A 17,039-nucleotide genomic window follows, 5' to 3' on the forward strand; every position below is an offset into this window, starting at 1 on the left:
CCTTGCATCGTTATTTGATACTTTTGAGTATTCGCAGGGCCCTACTGCTAATCAGCTATAGCGAAACTGCAGCACACTGCAGTTTCTGCGAAGTTTGCAGCGTTCGCAGCTCGGACTTTGGAAATGTTGGCTTCTGTAGATGTGTTTTGGGAAGCAATGCGCTCAAGCAGCATGCTTATGTGCGATCCAGCAGTCGTTCACCGGGATGCTCTGGCAAATAAAGAGTGTGTGTGGGGGGGGGGGGGGGGGGGAGGGGATGGAGGAAGTAGGAATGGGGAAATAGCTTTAATAAGCACAGCATTGCACTTTTTTATAAATTATTATTCTTGCCACCAGGCTAAGATGTCTACAACAAGTTCCTATAGCCAAGACACCGCTGAGTTCCAGAATCATCCAATGTCTTATGTAGTCGATACCTTGCAAACCTGGAGAAGCGTACCGCACCATATATGTAAAGAAATAATATGAAAAAAAAGTTGCATTTGTTATTTTTAAGTGTTATTTATGCTTCAGATTCTTTAGTTGAACGCCCGGGAGGCATATCTCAAATCGATGCGTATCGCCTGTTTTCGGAGATTGGGCTGTCCATGCCAGTTAGAATAGCACGCTTTCAACGGCTATAACCGCAGCAAAAACCAATATGTGTCCTTGGATTTTGTTGCCAACCCCTTGGGTATTTTTAGGTGTTACTTGTGTTGGACATTGTTTTGTTGGACGCCTGGGACGCATATCTTTGTTCGATGCGTAGCGCATGCTCGTCTCTAGGATTGCTCAATACAGGCCAGTAAAAATATAATGGTTTTTCTCGACAATAAGAATGCCAACAACGACAGAACATGCGATATCTGCCCTAGTATTTTGGTGCGAATTCATTGGACACTACTAGTATTTCAAGAGAGAACGTGGGATGATGCAAAAACACCGAAGAAACGCTAGTATATCCCAAACGCTGTTTCTGTTTTAGTCTCGCTGGGTTCTAACCAAGCAAGTTGGATTCTTTATTTTGTTTTTGTTTTGTACACTTACTGTTTTTTTTTTGTCTTCACGTATAAGTATCCAAACCATCTGAGCAGCCCACCACATGTTGTAATTAGGCAACTGGTTTACTCTATATTTGCATGTTAGCATAGAAGCCCCCGATGGCAATGATATATGCCGAATGAACATCACAAATACGAATTTGCTTTTCTTCTACAATGCCGTAACGTAAGCTTATGAATTTCGTAATTTCGTCTGTCCAACTAAAAGAGCACATAGTGTCGACCAAATAGAAAACCTTCCACGTTATCATTTCTGATGTATAAGCCATGTACGCTGACTGACAATGTATTCCAATTAAGCGTACCTGTGTTCTGCGTTACAAAAAAAAATTTATTGCTGCATAAAACCTTAACATTTACAATGTCGGCTTACACATGTCTCAAAGCACAACGACCTGTTAGTAGAAAAGCGCCTTCAGTGACAGCAGGTATGTATTGCTTTCATAAGCTAATTTTCAAAATGCACATGCCCTTGCATTTCGGCAAGAACATCTTCTGATGGAGCCTCATTTTGTTTTTAGCACCAATATGCACGAAACAGTGTTCTCAGCATACTGATTCGAGAAAAATTATTGTGGTCAATAGAAGGATGATTTCTATCTACAGCCATAGACTTATTCGGAAACTTTAAGGAAGACGACTGTGTTAAAAATGCAGTAACTGCGTGTTACCAGCTGGTTATAAGTGCCTTTGATCGTCATTTCTTAAATATGCGCAAAAGTGCAGGTACGATTCGCTGCTCAAACAGGCCAAATTCCCCGAACATGCTCCACATAATTTTTTTCCGGGAACTAAAAAAGAAAGACGATGTAGTTCTCAGTGTATCGATATGTAACCTTATCCTGTACACCGCGTAAGTTCCTCATTTTTTCATTGCTGTTGTTCACCCATTGTAGCATTCATACCGTCATAGCCATGGTCGCAGTTATTCTAATCTTGTCAGCCAGCTGTGTTTCCTTTAAAAAAAGAAAAGTCTGTTCTTTAAGAGTTTTCGCAAGTCTCAATTGCGACCCATTCACGTTTTATCTCGGGTTCATTAAGTTAACATCTTCAATATCACCTTGCTGTCTCTTCGTAGACCAGCCTCACTTCTTCGTACCATAGAGTCAATCAACGCGGCCCCATTACCATATCATCATCATCATCATCATCATCATCATCATCATCATCATCATCATCATCCTCATCATCATCATCATCATCATCATCATCATATAATAATGGTGATGACGTTAGCGTCAAGAAAGCGCTAATTTGATACCATAGCGACAAAAAAAAAAGAGGTCTACCGACTTAGTTTTCCCTCTTCTGTGTCTTATCCTATATTGAGGAGCTTTTGCAGTGTCCCTTAAGTTGTCCTGAACTAAAAATATTGTTTTTTTTTCAAAAAAGATAAGTGACAGAAAAAAAGAAAGGGAAAGGCAGGGAGGTTAACCCAGAACGTGCCAGGTTGGCTACCCTACATTTGGGAAAGGGCGGGAAGGGGAAATAATAGATAAGGATACAAAAGAAAAATATTGAAGACTCAGTCACTATGAAGAAATTCGAAGAGGAATGTCTGCTGTCACAGGCGATCGTGAAGTCCTGTTACCTTCAAGAATTGTAGAAGGATTTTTGTGGCCTTGTGCACAAGAACGAAGGGGAGATGGTCCCACGACCTTTTCCTCCGAGAGCGCTCTATTATCCAGTCGGTTCAGTCTAGCTTGTAGAGCGCATTGTTGAGCGTCGAAGGATGAGCAGTGGCGCAGAAGGTGCTCCAATGTCTTGCAACTTGCGAGACATTGCAACAGTGAAGAGTGCAACAACTTGCAGTCTTCACTGTAGGCGAATCCTTTAAGGAGTGAATAGGTAGGAAGATTGGCTCGGAGGGTTCGATCTAATTGTATGAAAATGTCTTTCTTTCGGCAATTACTGCACCAATTTCGATAGGGCTTGTTGAACTTAAAGCCACTGAGCAGGTGCTGGTGGGCGAGTTGGTCATACGTGTTTACGACGGATGCGCCAAATAAAACGACGGACGAAGGAAGAAGTGGTTGTCCTGTGTCGTCTTCCTTCGTCCGTCGTTTTATTTGGCGCCTTCGTCGTAAACATGAATGTAAAAGAAAAAGTTATAGTCTAGTGACTCAGGAAGCCTGTTTTTTTTTATTCACGCTATCAATTCTTACCAAAATTTCGGAAGATTGCGAAATTTCAAAAACATTCAAGCATCAAGTTCGCAGCTCTGTATCACAGCGAAAAAAAGATTATGTCACGTTTTTGTAAACCGCATTTAAAAATACCTCTAAAGCGGACAAGATTGACATATTGTGAATGGCTCTAAAGTATACCACTACATTGAATATGAATTCTGCGACAGCACTCGTAAACATTCCAAAATTTCACAGGTGCTGCAAATTCACATATCAAATTGGTCGCTTGTGATGCTTCAAAAGATGGAGCTTGCAGAACTGCTACATCTGCTTTTCGGTCCACACTTCAAGTGTGTAAACTTTGTGCTCCAATTTTATTTTTAACTTACCCACTTTCGGAACTTTTCGTGAAACATTTTGAAGCCCTATTTTAAAATTCTGTCACCTACAGTCACTAGAACTTTATGTTTTCTCCTGAATACTGCACATTTTTTCATATCGGTCCAGCGGCCGTCTTATCAAAGAATGTGCGTTTTACATGTATTTGATAGGCAAATCGGAGTTGACCCCAAGTTAAAGCTTCCTCCCAAAAGAAATCGATTATATATATACCTCAGTGCACTAGCAGTCTATACTTGCGATGTAGTACTAAAACTGAAATACGGCCCACGATACAATTTACTTTTAATTCCTCTGCGAGAAACGTACCATGTTATGGAATATGCGACGAAAGAAAAGGCAGAGAAAGTGAAGCGAGTGGACGGCTGCTATCGCACTGCCACAAAACGATACCTGCTTGGAAGCACATTTAGCCTGTCTTCATACTTTGCGCAGCTCAAATATTCTACGTTCAGCCCATATGTTCGAGGGAATGTTCTCGGTTTAACGGAACGGTCCATCGATTGACCCAGATATTAAAATTCAGGTTTTAGTTTTATTGAGGAGGAAACGTCTCCCTTTATTGACCTGAACAGCAAACAGGTTCTTGGTTTTAGCGCGTGTATTCCATTTCAATGCTTCCCTTTATATGTAACTGACAGCGTTTCCAGGCTTTCTTTAAGACGACGGAATTTATTTAACCTTCTAAGGCTTGCGAAAAATAGGCCGCGCATTTCAGGTAAGTGAGCGTCTATTTGGATTCCATTTTAGAGGGAACAGCCTCCAGGATTTGGTCAGAGGATACACAGAACTCATGATTATTGTTGCGGGAGAGAAAACGTGGACGGTCGGTAGACCACGGCGAATCAGGTGCGGGTCATTTATATTCTTGCAGTTTATTTAGAAATACGCCCGCTGTAATCATGTTTCCAACAGCTAACTGGGTCAAACTAGCACTTAGCGCTTCCTTGCAGAAGAGGCAAGGCGCACAAGAGTTTTAATCTCCCGATTATATATTTTTTTTGTTACGTTAGCCCGGACATATTCCACGCCCTGATTTTATCATTGTCTTTGTTATTGCAATTTCTGCCCAGAAAGCTGTATGGATTATTTGTAAGAGACAGTCATATTGTTTACTTTTTTTTCACAATGCCTGTTCTTCTTTAACATTGCATGCGCTTTAATTCTTTATTACGACTGTCTATACCTAATTGTCTAGTTGCCGTCGTGTCTAAAGAGCCTTTACCTCGTCAACCTGCTGAATTTAGTAGCATTTGCTGAATCCTTCCTTTCATGTAAAAATAAAGAATAACCGGAATTAAAATGAATATACTGTTCGTCAAGTGTTCACATGTTGTGTCTGCGAAGCTATGTTAAAATAAATCCCTATTCCTTTAATATAGGAAGAGGACAAAATACTTCATCCTGAAGGTAGAGTCAGCTTTGAAGCCTGAGTAGCATTTATGTATACAAAAACTAGGTAAATACTCGTGCACTTCTACGCTTAATCAAAAACCGACCTTGAACTTCCTGTGCGCCAAGGCTGATGTTGCGTACTTTGATTTCATGGACAGAAAAACCGTGGTTTGTACGAAGCCATCGCTAGAATTAAAGTTTAAATGATTATATTGGTAAATGACAAGTCTTTTAAAGCACTTTAAAAAACGCTACCGTATAGAAATAGACGAGGTAATTATGCTTCTAAGTAGAGCAATGGAATCAAAGGCACCGATTTCATAATTAACAAGAGAGTAAAAAAAATAGAGCAGGATCGCATTCTGTTTTCAATTCTCTAAGTGTCTGTCACTCTAAAAACGTGCAATCGGAACCCTTTCAAATTCAAATCGAGGAGAAGCGCTACATCCTTTTCGCGGATCACTAAAAATTTCAGAGGTTGCATATATAGAAAACTGCAGGAAAGGGCGACGCGCGTAGGCTTTGCTTGTTTTCACTGAAATGAGCAGATCGATGACCATAAACAATCTTTCAGAGAAATTGCGCCGAAAGTTGTACCTGAAACCAGTCACTTCGGTGTCTCGTGAAATTGGATAGATAAAATTTGCGAGGAGAAAGAACAAGTAATAAAAAAAAAGCGTTCCAGTATTTCAGCAAGTGAGCGCTGTCTGGATTGCACGAGGAACCCGACAGCCTGCAACTTGCAGAGGAGAGTCAACCATGTCGTCTCTATCGAAGCATGCCACGGAGAAAACAAGTCGAGAACGCAGGTTGGAATTCGAACTTACTTTTCTGCCTGCATGAATAAGTCATCAGTATTCGACCATGAATCGTACAGCCATCGCCCACTCGAAATCACGTATAATGGATGTTTCAATCAATACGTGCGCTGATGTCAGAGCTAGCATAAAATAATTATTTGAGATGATTGAACCTGTTGTACTTTTTGTCGTCGTCTATTCGCTCAGCACGCTTGCATTCTGTTTACGTTCCGGCAAAACTTCGAGTCTATCTCTCTTATCTTGTGGATATTCTTCCATACTTCTACTACGGCGGCCTAGTAGAAACATCAAAGTAGGTAAGTGAAGGCCATAACATTTGGATAAATTATCTGGGCCTGTCATGTATTCTGATTTCGGGAATTGAGGTCATATATTGAAGAGGCGGCTTGTTTGGTGGTATCAAAGTTGTGATAAAAAATGCAAAGCAGGTAAACAAAGGGAAGTCTGAGAATGTTAGGTCTTTGCAGACTGCACTTCAATGTGAGTGCACATGTGAACATAAAAGTCAAAAAGCATGGTGGACTAGTGTAAAGCTTATCAACCATGTGTAATTCAAATATGGCTTCTTTGTTACGAAATATACCATGCAGATCAGTGGTGCGAAAGAAATTCTGATAAGCAGCCTGCCCACTAAGCAAGAATTCCGCTATTTGTCACAACAGAGAGTAGACAGGTATGGGAGAATAAAAAAGCTCGTTTGGAGTGTAACTTACTGAAAGAACAGCAAGAAACAGCTGAATAAACCTAGTGTAAGTGGTTGCATTACATGAAACAAGCTTGCGCGAAAAATTTGAATGAGAAGCTTAAAGGTCCCGTATAAAAACATCGTTGAAGTTTCAGGTGGATCGAATCTTTTCATATTATTCATGTTCGCAGCTGCGTTGAATGAGTCTGTAAACTAAAGTAGTTGGTGCACATAATGAATTCGAGAAGGATTTTTGCATTCCCGTTATCTTGGAGACTGTCCAAAAACCAAATGAACGCTTGGTGATTCACCGGCTGTTGTACAATAACGGTACATGTCTTTTTGACTGAACTGTTTTTACCCCTCAAGTTGAAACACGTATGGACGTAAAGCTGACATTTGCAATTCATGGCTTTTCACCGCTTAATGTAGCACTCATCTTTACTTTACGCCCATTTCCGCAGTGGTATTCCGCCTACCATAATATTTTGTTGTTGTTGTTCGTACTTGTCCTGGCTTACTGCTTTTGTTTTATCTTTCACGCCTTCAAACTTTAAGCCTTGCTCTCTCCTAAGGCATTGCGTCCAACGATTGTACTTTTCGAAGTATAAATGTGAACTCGGCAAATAATTCTGTGCAACAAAGAATACAGCTACACGACCTCGTGTGCAGACCAGACTCCTGTTAAAGCAATGTGGAGGGGAAGTGCACAGGAATTATTTTGCGGAATCGGTTGTGCCCAAAAAGTTAGCTTCTCACGTTTCTGCAGCGGTCCTGAGAAAAAAAGAAATAAACACGGCCACAGACTAGGGATTATGAGTGTGCGGCATGTCCATGCCAGGAGACGTGGCCGTCGTGTGCTACGTTAGTTTCGTGCAGTGTTCTAGACTCCATACCAGCTCTCCGTAGCTGTATTATTAGTCTCGCTTGTAACATCGCACTCACTCAAGAGAGCAAAGATAACATTTGGGTTAGTTGATGCGCATTCATTATGAATTAGGGCCGAACGAAAGACAAGGACATAGAAAATAAATAACATAAACGCGCCGCATCTTTACTTCATTCGTCCTCGTTTGCGTGCTATCCTAGCATTTAAGTTTGATACATAAGATCAGTTATATATAGTCCACAGCTAAAGCGGATGGTTACTTTGCCGTGCACTACTGCTCCATCAACAGTAATTTGTGCGCGTGCGCATATGTATACATCAGTCCGAGTTCTACATGTGGTAAGTATATATAGAGAGATCGATACATTAGTAAGAGCTAAAGATGATAGCCAAATGTTCGGCATGCTAATCGAAATCATTAGGGCGAAAGTTGAAACGGGATTATCACAGAGAATTGCGGAGCTGATTTAAATAAAATGACTACAGACAAGAAGACGCATGCATGTAGGACATGTGTAAGCACGCGCTACCGACTAATTTTACTGATGTAATTTTACTGAAACAATTTAATTGATGTGTGGTTCAATAAACACTATACACGTTCTGACAGCAAACATTGTGTCTATTCTGCTTCTTGTGTGGCGTCTCTTTACTTTTTCTTTTTTTGATTTGTTAAGTAATCTTCTTGGATAATCGTGAGGAAAATAGCACCTCAAGACGCTCTCGGTAAAAGTACACTCTTAAGCAAAATTACACCCTTTTGCCACAACAATAATCATCATCTGTATTGTCCGCATTTCCTTTCTTTAACGCGGCGAGCCCGGTACTTCCCAGTAACGAACGGCATGCGCGTTATCAGCATGACACAGCATTCCCGACAAGAAAGTAGGGGGCGTGACGTTTACAAGGAAGGAAACTCAAGCAAGGCCGATGACAATTATTGTTGTGTGGCAGAGATACACCCCAAAGGGTGCAACTTTGCCTAACAGTGTAGGAAATCACTGCGCGAATATGGGACCAATTCACTACACGGGAAAACAAGCCCGCCATTTCAGGCCGGTGACACGGGTAGCGCTGCACCAAAGTATCGACGCGAAATACCAACGGCCGCACTGCTCTAATTGGCTGTCACGCACGGCAACACCAGCTCTAACAGCAACGCAAACTACAGCATCAGCTACAAACAAGGAAAACATTCTCCCTAGCATTCGTTGGCCTCCCAGCGGAGCTCTTCCCGTGCTTGCAGCTGCCACAAGCACATTCAACGGAAGAAAGCGTGTAGCAAAGGCCTTCCTCCTGATCGCAGTTTTTTTTTCTTTTTGCGAATCGAGACCGCGTGGGTGGGCGTCCGGTAAGAGGTCGTTAGTTAATGATCGAAAGCGGGAAATCAGTGCAGCTAATCAGGTGCTCCTTAGTGTGCGTTCCGACATTACTTGAAAGGAAGGGATATTAAATATCGTGCGCATAAGGATTCATGCCCCTTGATGAAGGCGCTTATAAGAGAAAAGTACTGAATCGCGTCCGCCAAAGTAGTCTGCCCGAGGAAGCGATCGCCGTGCAACAACTCTGCCAGAAGCTTCAGTGCAGTGCGAATAACAATCGAGAGAATTTCTGTGCTGCATTCGGGCGCTACCATTGACTTAAAAAATGTAACAGCGCAAACAAATGCATCCACAAAGTAACAAGCACGAGACACAGTGCATCGTCCTTGTTACTTTCTGGATGTTTTTGCGCTGTTACAATTTTTAAGTAAGCACCAACTCGCCCAGAAAGATGCTTTAATGAAGGGCGCTACCCTAATGAGGACAAACATCCCAGGATGTTTTAACGACGTGTATACGCATTCTAAAAATTACAGTTAAGGGTAAACACGTCGCGTTCTCCGGCATGAATAACCGAAAGAGGTAAGGAAATTGCCCTCGAAGGAATTTGTAGTGAGTAAAAAGTTTATAATTGTCGTCACTGGTTAGCAATGTAAGCGAAAAGCCCGAACGATTGAACGAGCGAGCGGCGGCCGCCCCCTCCCCCCCCCACCCCCGCCCCGCCATTCTATTGCTTGAGAGCTGACGCACGACAGTTCCCGCCTCCCCGCCAATAGGTTGCCCGAGAGCAGACGCCCATACCCTCGGCGCCTTTGTATCGACCACCCACCATCTACCACCGCCAACTACCATGAAAAATGGGCAATAGAGGCAAAGAAAGCAATTCACTTTAAAAAGAGCTTCTAAATTGACGTCGCAAGTACACTCCTCTAACTTCTTCAGTCTCAGAGACAACGTATGAACATAATCATTTTTCAAGTCGGTTTTTACAATCAACTGTTATATTACGAACGTGGAAAGCCAATTTCCTATTTGAATACCTAGGTTATACGCTGACGGTATCATCCCCACTTAATGTGGAATAACTAAATATCTCCTTATGTTTCTTGACATATAAATTCCTTTGTCAAAACGCAGATATGATTAAGTAACATCGTGTAGAAGGTGGGGGTGTTGATGCCTCGTCCTGCATTTTCATGTCAACTTGCGCTATTGAAAACACACCAGAAAAAGCGCAGCTAAAGAAGCACAGCTTTCGAAAAATGCCACGCGTTTCATGGACTACATTTCTAACTTGAAGGTCAGTTTTTGATAGCGATCCTTTGTGTTTAGTTAAGAACATGTGACTGTAATTATTCCTATATTGTTCGTTGCCCTGCGGTTAAGTTCAGCTGGCTCACACTATTGCAGCCAAGAATCTATGCCACCTGGCCAGATTATCCAACCTTCTGTTACTACGGCTTTCCACGTGGTTGTACAAAAAGAACAAAGCGTCCAATAAGCTTGGTTTGCAAAGTTATTGCAGAAATGGCGGACTGTGTTTGTGATTCTCGGATACTGTAACAGCGGCATGGATTAGGCATGATTCTCAAAGCAATGCAATCCAGAGGCACTCTCTGTGGCACGTTTGCACAACGCACCCCGCTGCAGTTTCTGCTGGCATGTAAAGCCTACCGCTATTTGCCCTTTATCTTCAATTACTTAAAAAAAAAGCTGGTCGTTCGCCACTAGGTTGTGCCGCGGGGCCTGTGCAAACTGAGGTACAAAAAGGCACATACCGGGAGCGCGATTCGCCATTGTTTAAAAGCTGTGACAATACACATATCGCCACAAAGGCGCATCGCAAGGCCACTTACTAAATTCAATCGGTTTATACAACTCTCCTGTAAGCAACAACCTCTTTGTAAACTCACTTGGTGGAAGTAGTAGTAAGAGTGTTATGGAAAGCAAGCATTGCTATCAACGCCGGTCGAAAACATGCGTACGTACGGCAAACAAACGCTTACTCTTTTTGAATCAGCAAACCAAATCTCAGGGGATGTTGAACGACTTCGTATATTCTCTCATGCGAGTCGAATCATAATGGAGGCGTATAAAAAGGGACGAATGGTAGATATCACTGAAGATGGGTGTACAAAGCTAGGGAAGGGTCGATTCTTTTTGTCATGATCGATTTCGTTAGCCTGCAAACACTCTGCGAATTTGTCACTTCCTTTCGCACCCACTTTCTCCTCCGAGCAACATGTGTCCGGCCACTCATCCTGTTTTGCAGTGTTTTGCATCTCCACTGAATGCATCATAATCGTCTGAGCGACGTTTACGTAAAATGATACGTCTGCCCGCAGTGTGCAGTGCAGTCATACACTTGATATCACAAATTGTTCAGTACACATTTAATAAATCTCGACTACGTTGTGCTCCTTCTGATGCACGCGTGAGCGCCGCAAAGCACGCTTTACAGGAAAAAGTGCATTTGGCGTTGCGTCGGCCGTCGTCTATATATCGTCACTCGCCCACAGTGCATCTTAGGCAATGTCATATATATATATATATATATGGCAGTAGGTGTAGTAAGAGCTAACAACGTAAAAATGCCATCTTACCGCCTCTAAATGGGTTGCTACAAACTTGATAGCAGGCTTGACCGCAGTCCATCTGCAGGAGAGCGACATTGACAAACCAGTCAGTGTTGTTCTACAGTGCTGTCTGTCCTGTATGACATTAAGCTTGCGCTTACGTACCTTTCACTTCAACACACTTTTGAAGATAAAGCATTGTTGTAACATACCGCAAGAGGACGCTCTGTCTCTACAAGAACAAGAAGTCAACGCTCACTGCCGAGTAGCAACTAAAGAAAACGAATTTTTAGTGCGCACCTTTTAGGCGCCTAGTCCAGGGTTGAGCATCGCCGTCCCTCGACCCAACCATGCGAACGCGCTCGTGCCAATGCTCGCGCGTTCGTGGCCATGTTCTACCACAGCTGCTTCCGATGCCGCTCATCACGCCAGCGCTCCCATATTGCCCCTCCCTCTGCGAAGGCGTGGATGGCACCTTGCCCACTGTCAGTCCATGCGGCGATTTTGGCCTCAAATTCTTTGCCTCAATATATCGCAAAATGAATACTCGCGTCGAGCTGCGCTCAAATTTTGCATTAGAGCATATTGTAACCACAGAAACTTTTTTTAAAATGGGAACAGCATTATTTACTTATTTTAGCAGTTTTGAATCAATCCATCCCCCCATCCGTACCCATTGTCATCATGCCGTCGTCTTCGTTGATCCATCAACGCCGTTCCTTGTTCGTCATTTTATCGCTATGATGTTGTCGTCATTCAATCGTGATTATGCCGCCTATGTCACGCCACCGTTCTCATCGAATGGTCGTCACACAAGTTGTATCATGCATTCGTTGTCATATCGTTATACCGTCTTCGTCGTGCCATCGTAGCCATTGACGCTTCTTTGTCCGGTTGTCGTCATACCATCGTCCTAACGCCGTCGCCGTTTTAGAGACGTCGAAATCACATTGTCATCATGTCGCCATCGTCATGTCGTCGTCGTTATACCATCGTGATACTTTACATAACGACATCTCATTGTCGTCATGTTTTTGTCGTTATATGTCTGTCGTTCAATCAATTTCATTCATGGTTCATCATTCCATTGTCCCTGCGCCGGCGTCCTACAGCCATCGTCAGGCCTCGATGCTCATGGTGAAGTTGGAAAGAGAGTGCCATAACAAAGTGGGACTATATTTGAGTATGTGGAATGCAGCCAAAGCAACAAAAGTTTCATGATTAATACTACGCGTGTTAAATAAACTTGACTTCGGGAATATGATCATTCACATTCCTCGATTGCTATTCGCATTACCATCGGCAGTCATCGTGAAATGAGTGCTGGCGTTCTTCTTCAGGAAAGTCCTTGCTTAAGAACACAAGGATGCCGCCCCCAATAACATGCCGCTCTTCCAAAATGGTTGCTTTTACCCATTTAACCTGCTGTTAACCAAGGAAATAATAAATAGTACAGGTCACGGAAGTGTTAAAGAAGTGTTAACAGAACACACGCAGTCCTAAGTTTGTGTACAATATACGCAGTATAGCTAACACAGGTACTGTATATACTATTCATCATATGCACACCGTTACCATGGGACACATCATGTCATGCTAATGAAAACTGACACAAAACTAAATCAACAACAGAAAAATATATTTATTGTAGAGCTCACAAAAAGTTGTTTTCCCTCTTCCGTCTATATAACGAAGGAAATTAGGGAAGCTGAGGGGACCGCACGAGGTCAATGCCATCCCTGGATCCTTCCTTTTCGTTTTCTGTGCGAGTTATTGTAAGTAAAGTATTAAGACCAAAAACCGGAAGGCGAAACGCCCATGTACATTTCATTGGTCTAGCCGAAGACAAGCAGCGGCAGTTTACACCAGTCAGCCCGAGCAAACAACGACGATGCCTCTGCCACGTTGAGCTAAAAAACAAATTGACATTATGACGGCGGAAGATTCGAGGATCCAAGCCGTTGCGATTTATTCGTTTGCCGACGCAAACAACTTGACTCCGGGGGAAAACTACGCTGCAACCTATCAGCCGAACACGCATTGTTGACAAAGAAAACCTTCTGCACAGAATAAGAAAGATAAAAATTGCGAGTATCGATGACCTTATCAAAAATTTCGTACAAAAATAAATGAGCGGAAGGGGTAAAAAGAGGCGAAGCTTTTAAGTTAGGCGGACTCACTGCGATATAGATAAGCCAAGTGAAACGCGTTATTCGTGTAAAGTTGTAGCTTCAGACATTCGTAAAACACAATCGACTGACCAGAAGCTGGTACAAAGCGACATGGTATGAAAGTGGTTCTTTCGAGTTCATTGTGTCGGCCTTGCTTCCAGAGTTCAGTACAATAAGCCACCATTGAGAGCTCAGTTATAATGAACTGGCGGTAGAGTCAAACTAGCAGTACTTCATTATCTACAATATACTAATATGCTTCCTTTGCTTACATGGTAACTGCAAATGAGAGCGCAATAATTTTCACTTCATCTTCTTATATCATCTGACATTACTCGCTTATAAAATTGTCTTTTGCGATGTACACTGCTAGTTCAAACTTAACGTGAACATTGCAGAATCTGACAACTTATATCTTTCTGATGCGAAACCATCAAGTGGCCCTTTGAGCGAAAGAGCCAGTGTATGTATAGCGAAGCGAAGCCTTAATTCCCACTGGCTGCGACGTCTTCTCACAAGCGCGCCTCGACGGAGCAGATACTGAGGCGGGACACAAAGGGGCGAGATTAAAGAAAGAGGATAAAGTCCACCGGGGATATCGTTCAGTCACTCAGTCCGGATCACAGACGCTGACTCAATCCTGTATCTTTCAAATATCACAGCAGCGCTTTTGTGGCCTTTTGTAGCTGCGATATGCGAGGCCATGGTCCCAAGATCTTGTTCAAGGTGAACGGTTTTATATCTAACTGGTTGAGAGCTGTGCAGAGATCTTGTCTTTCATCTTGAAATGATGGGCAGTAGCACAGTAGATGGTCTATAGTTTCTTCGACACCGCAGGCATTGCACTCGGCGCTATCAGCCATTCCAATTAAAAACATATATGCATTCGTGAATGCGACGCCCAAGCGTAAGCGGCACAGCATTGTTTCCTCATTACACGGAAGCCCTGGTAACAGCCGCAGTTGCATAGATGGATCGAGGGAATGCAATCGATGTTGAGTGAAATCAGGTGTGTGCCACTTCTCCAATGTCATATGTGGTTACCTGACTAGGCCCTGGACACGCCGCATTCACGCAGGCACAGTTTCGACATAGTGAGCGATGAAGTACAAATTCTTACAGGAAGACTACAACAATTCACATACAGCAATATACATATGAAAAGTGCACCGTAAATTCACATCAATATAATTAAAAATTTATAATAACTACAAACATGTCCAACTGACAAAAAAACAAACAAAGCAAGGAATTTTAACTGGATTTCCTAAACAACAATAAAAAATGTTCACTTGACAAACATGTTCGAAACAAAGGAACAAATCCTAACTGGCACATAGACGTTAAAAAACACTCTGCCTGTTTTCTGAAAGCAGGCAAAGAGGAATAGGTTTTCGCTGATATCAATCAGATCAGGATAAAGGTTTAACAGATTAAGAATTTGCCAACTTAATAGCTGTGTTCCGTAATTCGTCCTACATTTAAACTTGATGAAATTGGTTCTTCTAAATTCATAATGGGATTCATGTTTGGTATACCTCAAAAAGAAGAGTTGTGGATCAATCTTGAAATCTGAAAATGCAAACTCTCATAATCACAGGTTACATAGTGATTCAATGTCCAAGATGCGATTCTGCTTAAAATATACTCATGTTGATTCACGTTGTGGTAGGTTTTCAATAAAGCGCACACTTTTTTTTTCTATAATCCAGGGAGGCTTTCCATGTTAGACCTAGTAGTGGTGCCCCATACAAGCAGGCAGTAGAGTAGTCGCGAGTGAACAGTAATAAAATACAGTTCAAGTCGTAAATAACCAGGTAAGAGTAAGCGAAACTTATTAGGCATACCAATACACTGTGCAATATTGCATTTAATATAGTGAACGTGACGAGACCAACGAAGGTTTTCATGAAACTGAACACGCAAGAATTTAATTTGTGTCACCTTTCCTAGCCGTCACGGCTCGAATGTCACATCATTAGTAATATAAACAGGCCTGTTAACAGGGGTAAAAACAATGTACTTAGTTTTTTCAACATTTAATGAGAGTTCATTTGTAACAAGCCAATCAGGTAGAATCTTAAGCCGTAAGTTTACACGCGGAATTAAGGAACTTAAATTGTCACCAGAAAAAAATACACTTGTATCGTCAGCGTAAAGGATAATACGAGGGTTTTTTGTGGGATAGATATCATGTCATTGATCTATAAAAGAAACAGAGTACGTCCCAGGATTGATCCCCGAGGAACCCCAAATTTTATTTGCGCAGAATTGGACGTTGCATTATTAACAATAACATGCTGGGAACGGTCGGAAAAGTAGTGCTGCAATACGGTAGTTTGCTAAGAAGTACATTAGGTTTAACTGAATCAAACGCTTTGCTGAAGTCTTGAAAAACACATAATGTGTACAATTAATTTTCTATGTTTGTAAGTTTATCCTTAATATTGAACAAGACAGATCCAGTTAATTTCTTCCTCTGAAATCTGTACTGGCTGGGAGAAGTTAACTGGTGTTTGTTAAGGTACGTAGTAATCCGTGTATTAATCACTTTATTTATTATTTTGGAAAACAACGGTAGAACTGATTTAGGTCTATTGTTACTAATGATAGTTGGAGCACCGCGTTTAAACAAAACAGCAACTCTTGCCATCTTCATTTTTTCGGGGAAAATTCCTGTTGTCAAGATTAGATTTGTTATATGACAAAATAGATTAACTATTAGGTCAGCAGTTGCTTTGATTGGTGCTACCCTAATGCCATCAAAACCGCAAGCACGGTTACTTTTGAGACTTAATATTATATCGTTAATCTCTGCAGGAGTAGCTGGATATAAGAAAAGGCCTTGCTGAAGATAATATTTCAAGTATTTTCCAATATTACTGGGCTTTCCTGCAAGAAAATCTCCAAATGCCAAGAAATGTCTGTTGAACTCATTAGCAAGAGCTTTACCACTCAGAACCATTCCTCCAATTGTCATTTGTATAGGTAAATTTTTTTCCGATTTCTGTAGAAGATCTTTGACTGTATGCCATGTTTCTTTTTTTGAGGGTCAAATGAGATATCTGAAAATTTATGATCTTAGTATTCAATTCTAAATTTTTTTATATCAGCACCTAATTGATTTCCAACTTTTTTATACTCTTTCAGAACTATCAAGTCTTTAGATTTTACAAACTGGGGGAAAAGTCAGTTTTGTGCCTTGATTCGCCCAAGCAGGTCACGTGTAATCCAACACTTCCTTCCTTTTCTGTACTTTGCCATTGTTACAACTGGGAAAACGCATTCATACAACAATTATTTTGCGCAAGAATTGGTCGTATAAGATATTAGGATCTTCGTCACGCTGCAATTGGCTCCAGTCGACAGAGAAGACGAGTTGACTAAAATATTCAATTTTTCTTTGGTTTATAACGCAGTAACTATTTGGGGGGTAAGTATGTTCGAAGATTTGTTTAGTTGACTTTTCCATAAATCAGAATGTTGACAGGTGATCATTGACGTCACTGAGGAGTGCTCCTGCCGTGGTACCCCGAATATCACTTTTTGTTAGGCATAGGTCAATAAGTGTTTCGCTAGAGCCTGTGATACGAGTAGGCGTTGCGATTATAT

General features: G+C 41.8%; 1 long non-coding RNA gene across 1 annotated transcript in view; it reads right to left on the bottom strand.

Annotated features, from left to right (window-relative positions):
- LOC142560024 (uncharacterized) overlaps window positions 1-17,039 on the bottom strand; it is a 294,973-nt gene that overhangs the window by 180,116 nt on the left and 97,818 nt on the right. The gene's annotated exons all lie outside the window — the stretch shown is intronic.

The sequence above is a fragment of the Dermacentor variabilis genome, chromosome 10 (assembly GCF_050947875.1).
Source record: "Dermacentor variabilis isolate Ectoservices chromosome 10, ASM5094787v1, whole genome shotgun sequence".
NCBI classification, from domain to species: domain Eukaryota; kingdom Metazoa; phylum Arthropoda; class Arachnida; order Ixodida; family Ixodidae; genus Dermacentor; species Dermacentor variabilis.